Below are 6,349 nucleotides of genomic sequence, written 5' to 3' on the forward strand. Positions count from 1 at the left end.
ATCAGTGGATTTTAAAGTCTTATATTTTATATCTGATATCAGCCACATGCAGACTGATCTACGGTCTATTCAACTTAAGCTGTCAATTTAAAAGTCGTACTGATACTGTGAATATCTGAAAAGACAAAACCACTTTAATCAAACATCATGAAACGCCAAAGACGACAAACACAACACGACAAAGAACACAACAGGTTTTACTAACACGGAGGCAGTGTTCATTTCGTTAACGAAAATTCTGACGATAAATGTTCGTCAACAACCTTTTTTCCATGATGAAGACGAGACGTTGAGGAGCTTAAAATAAATAGTTGATAATAAAAATCGTGCCGACACAAATGCCTTGTTTTCGTTAAAGGCCCTGGAAACTCGGCCTCAAATAGCAAAAATGCATCTATGATATCAGAGCTCAGTGTGTCATACAGCATCCACAAAAATCTGAGTGAAAATAAACGTTCAGAACCACATAGAAAACCTTGTTGAAAATCAGCTCATTTGGCTGTTCAGACCATTTCTCAGGACTGTGTAGGCGTGGCAGATCCCATGTTGACTGACACCTGCCGGGGTCCGCCTGTCCGCGTTCTCATGGCAACTGTCAACGCAACAATGGCGCATGGGAAAGCAGTGTTTCCTCTAGGACTTTCAGCAGCAGGGTAGAGGGTTTGTTGTACCACCCAGGTACGTGCGCATGTGCACATCATATCAAAACTATTGCTGTCAGGTGAAAAAAAATTGAATTAATTACAGGCTATGTAATCAATTGATTTCAATTAATGTCATATATCAATGATTTCTGTGAGAAGCACGTCACATGTAGACTGACCCTCCTTATCGATGGTTATTTCTTCCTTCCACACTTCAATTGTTCTCTCTTCTTCACCTCATTAAGTTTTAATTCACAAACTACTTTAATCTGATCACTTTGCTTCAGTCCCCCAGCACACCTGCACCTGTGCTCTGTGCACCGCTGCTGGCCCCGCTCAAACTAATGCCATGTCAGCATTAAAGCATTAAAGATTTTTATATTGCGTTTAAAGACCGTTCTTCAGTCCTTTTTTTCCAAATGGATATCTGTGACGCAAGCAACAGGGCAGTGGTCACTTACTGTGAGATGCAGCAACTTTCTCACTTCCATTTGTCAAAATAAGATCTGTTCATGTGGATCTGTTGGGAGTTTGATTGAGGTCTGATTGGGTCTGGTAGGCACAGTGATCAGTTGTGTGATGTTCATGAACCTCACCCTAACCACTTAAGGTTGAAGTCACTTAGGGTTAGGTGGATAGATGGATGGATGGGTCCTGCAGTTTTTATGCAGCAAAGTCAGCTGAAGGAGGGCTTTAAATTCCCATCACCACTATTTAATTGTTTTGTCCACAGTCAATTTTAAGGGCAATAAATTCAAAGCATTTAGGATAGACACATTGAAACACATTTTTACATACATAGCAACACCTCTTCCTCTACCGTTCCTGTCTATTCTAAATAAGTTAAAGTAATGTATTGACACATCCGAACCGTTGAACCTTTTTTAAGCCAAGTTTCTGTGATAACCAGAGTATGAGGATCTGCCTGTGAGACTAATATGTTTAAATGATCTAATTTTTCTTGGTGACACAAACTTCTGACGTTCCAATGAATTAACCCCAAGCCTTCTCAGGCTGTAAAGGTATGAGGGTTGTTAAGGCAGAGAGAGGATGATTCAGGGTTAGAAAACCAGGAGACAGTAGGTTGAAGTGGATCTGTCATAACAGACCACTTTGCCCGTGAATGATGAATTCTAGAAGATATCATGATGGGAATGGCAGAGGTATTTAAAACATGTGTGCATCGTGTACAGTCATTAGTCATACTCGGTCCGCCTGCGCTGCAGCATGTGATTTAGTTGATTTCAGCATGAGGTTCATATTACAGGCTAGAAGGCTGAAAAACAACCACCAGGAATGAAAGAACCCTCCATTGCCAGTGAGGCTGACACTACAAAGAGCGTTACACCGAAGAAGAGAAATGAGGAGAAGCAAGCTAAAAAGAAAGAGTTAGACCGAGACAGAAAACAAAACCAGAGTAAACATCAGAGCGATGTTTCTGAGGTGGAGAGAGCTACGGGACTGAGAGGATCAAAAAGCGATGCTGAGTTAGACAGGTCTGCTCGACAGGTAATTACCCCAGCTTCATTTCTGCTGTCTTTGTTTCACATTGCTAAGATTGTTATCTAATTTTGTACTTTTTTATATATATATATATATATCGATAGATATATATATTTTGATCTTTATTTTTTACCCTCTGTGTGCTGATTCTTTCCTATTGTATTGTACTGTATAAGCTGCTGGAGACTGAATTTCCCAGAGGGAGTCATCCCAAAGGGATCAATAAAGTTGAGTCTAAGTCTAAGTCTAAGTCTGCGGTTACTGTGACGTTGTGTTACGTTGGTGTTGCAGTCGGGCTAACGTTAGCTTGTTCTCTATGGTGGCGTAATACAACAGCTGCGGTTGTTGTCATCTCACGTTTTTACCGGTGTGTCCGCCATATCGTATACCTGGCTTCTTCAGTTGCCGTGGTTACTAGCCTGCGCAGCTTGAACCTGTATCAGGCTGATTGAATTAGTTTAAAGAGAGAAAACGTTTTGACCAAAAGTAATGACTGAAATGTGACCACTTTTTATTGACTAAAACTGAACTGAAACTATAAAGGCTAAAGATGACTAAAATGTGACTAAAACTAATAAGCATTTTCATTTTAAGACTAAGACTAAGACTTGATCTAAAATAGCTGCGGAAATTAACACTACATGGAATTGACATTAGAAGAGTTAAAACTGCGTGTCTGCAGCACAGAAACGAGCTAACGTAATGTCAGTACGGATCTTTTTTATGTTTCCGACCCTTTCAAACATCGGCCATGTGACGCAGTAAAAACAGCTTTTTCCCACAGTAGCGTTCACGTCCGTGTGAGACTAAAGGTCAAAGAGGACTTTTCCTCACATCTGTAAGGTAAAGTTCCTAAAGTCACGTATGTAACATAAACATGATCTGAAACCATGTTTTTATATCTTCAGTAAAATGTTTCACATTAACTTCATGTTTTAAAGGTTTTTTTCTTCTCTTATAAACACTACTTTGTTTCTGAGGAGCCATCATGAAATGTAATTCATTTTGTGCCACGACATGTAATCAGGTGTTCAGTTCTTTTGGATATTTCTTTGAGATTTTTTTTTTACACACATGGACACAAACAGCTGCTTAAATCAAATCACAGATATCTGATCTGATCTCTATTGGTCGATAATCAAAGAACAGATATCAGGACCGAAAAATAATCTGTTCATTTACACTCACCTTCTTACTGCAGTGTTTCAGGAATAGGAAGTCTGAAGCGTGGGGTCTGGTTTAAGAAAAAATAAACGTTTTCAGAACAAAATAATCGTGCAGATAACAGATGAGGTCTCACTTCCTGAATAACAGAGATGAACTGTCTCTGTGTCCCTTTTATACCTGCCTGTCCTCTGTACATGGACATGAGGGGTCTCACAGACCTGCTCATTATCAGGATTAAACAACATGCAGGTTAAATATAGACACTGTCACCACAGGTGTACACTGTATTCTTTGTTAATAAGTACATATAGTATATATAAAACCTTTACACTCCTGTTCTTACTTATACACCCCCCCACCCAGAACAAACCCCAGTTTAACTCAGTTTAACCTCCTCTGTATTACTGAGTCTCTGTAAGTGGACGTGTTTGAGGGTGTTAACCTGCAGACGGAGGTGATTACAGACGGACATGAACAACAGACGACCTTTAACGTGGACCTCATTCTGTTTTTACATTATTATTTCAGACAGCTGCTGTGGAAACAAAGACATCAGAGCCTGACAGGGAGGAAGGTTAAATAAAGACATGCTAAAGAAAACAGAGAAGAGGAACGTTGTTATCCTGAGAGAGGACAATGGACCAATCACTGCTCAGTGTGTGTTCTTCTGTTGTTTCAGGCTAACATTAGACTGAAGCTTCTGTTAGAGGTCGTTTAAGTCTTGCCAGTGTATAGTATTCAGTATTATAGTATTCAGGACAAAGAGAGGAATATAATCCATGAATATCATCAGAATATTGGTACCAATGGTAATGGTAATGGTACCATGCTAGCATTTGATAATCAGTACCAAACACAACAAACAGCTAGACTAAGAGATAAACAGTTAGCAAGCAGTTAGCAAACAGTTAACAAGATGGTTTGACCAGTTAAAACACGATGTTGGTTACTTGTTGTAACCCTGGGACTCTGAGTGAAGCCCTCCATCAACTGTTTGGTTTATTGTTTTCACATCTACCTGATGCACAAGAGAGGGACGACCTTTGACCCTCATCAGTCACAGTAGTTGCTGAATAATACAAAACTGTCATGATTCTGGACTCTGTTTTCATGGACTCTGTTTTTACTTGTACTTCCTGTTTAATTTTGTTAAATTTAGTTTCATCCTCATTTTTTGATGTAATTTCCTGTACGTTTCCCGCCTTGCAATCAGCCACACCTGTTGTCTATTTCCAATCAGTCATTCAGTATATATACCACCACCAATGGTAAATGGTAAATGGATTGTACTGGTAAATGGTAAATGGAATGTACTTATATAGCGCTTTTCTAGTCTTTGTGTCCACTCAAAGCTGCTTTTACACTACATATCACATTCACACACACATTTATACACTGATGGCAGAGGCTGCTACATAAAGTTCCCAACTGTCAATCAGATATCACACCACCGGGAGCAATTTGGGGTTCAGTGTCTTGCCCAAGGACACTTCGACATGTAACCTGAGGGAGCTGGGGATCGAACCTCCGACCTTCTGATTGAAAGACAACCGCCTCTCCCACTGAGCCACAGCCGCCCCATGTCACTTGTACTCTGCCAGATTGTCTTCGTCTTTTTGCAACAAGCTTTCCAGCCTTTTTCTCGTGTTTTGCCTTCAGGTGTTTTTGACCTCTGCTTTGCCTTTTGGACTCTGATTTTGCCTATACCCCTCTGTAAGTCTGTTTCTGTTTTGACCTTGGATTGTTCTTGGATACCGAGTGAAAGCCTGACCCTGATCTGTACTGTTGCTGTTCTGACTGATCTACTGTGTATGACCTACTGCCTGGACTTAAGGAAACTATCTGATTTTACATCTGCTCCTCAGATCACAGAAAAACATGAAGAAGATTAATTTATTAATTTAAATATGATAAAATGTAATAAAAACAAGACAAATCTTGTCCCCTCGGTTCTCTACACTGTGGAACATTTCTGACCTGTGGACGAATTCTGAAGGCTAAACGCTGCAAAGATTTTACACCTCTGACAAATGTGGACAGTGTGTCTGATTAAAGTGATTATTATCATTATCTGATGTTATGTGATGTTATTATGTGATGTTATTATCAGATGTAATTATGTGATGTTATTATCGTATGCTATTATGTGATGTTATTAAGTGATTTATTATCAGATGTTATTTTGTGATATTTTATGCTATAATGTGATGTTATTATCAGATGTTATTATGTGATGTTATTAAGTGATTTATTATCAGATGTTATTATGTGATATTATTATCAGATGTCATTATGTGATGTTATTATGTAATGTTATTATCGTATGTTATTATGTGATGTTATTATCAGATGTTATTATGTTATGTTATTATCGTATGTTATTATGTGATGCTATTATCAGATGTTATTGTGTGATGTTATTATCGTATGTTATTATGTGATGTTATTATGTGATGCTATTATCAGATGTTATTATGTAATGTTATTATCGTATGTTATTATGTGATGTTATTATGTGATGCTATTATCAGATGTTATTGTGTGATGTTATTATCGTATGTTATGTGATGTTATTATCAGATGTCATTGTGTTATGTTATTATCGTATGTTATTATGTGATGCTATTATCAGATGTTATTATGTTATGTTATTAGATGTTATTATGTTATGTTATTATCGTATGTTACTATGTGATATTATTATCAGATGTCATTATGTTATGTTATTATGTGATGTTATTATGTAATGTTATTATCGTATGTTATTATGTGATGTTATTATCAGATGTTATTATGTTATGTTATTATCGTATGTTATTATGTGATGTTATCATGTGATGCTATTATCAGATGTCATTGTGTTATGTTATTATCGTATGTCATTGTTATGTTATTGTGTGATGTTATTATCAGATGTTATTATGTTATGTTATTATCGTATGTTATTATCAGATGTTATTATGTTATGTTATTATCAGATGTTATTATGTGATGCTATTATCAGATGTTATTATGTGATGTTATTATCGTATGTT

The sequence above is a fragment of the Semicossyphus pulcher genome, unplaced genomic scaffold (assembly GCF_022749685.1).
Source record: "Semicossyphus pulcher isolate SPU_LCO1_2020_fin unplaced genomic scaffold, fSemPul1.0.p SCAF_48, whole genome shotgun sequence".
Classification (NCBI taxonomy): Eukaryota; Metazoa; Chordata; class Actinopteri; order Labriformes; family Labridae; genus Semicossyphus; species Semicossyphus pulcher.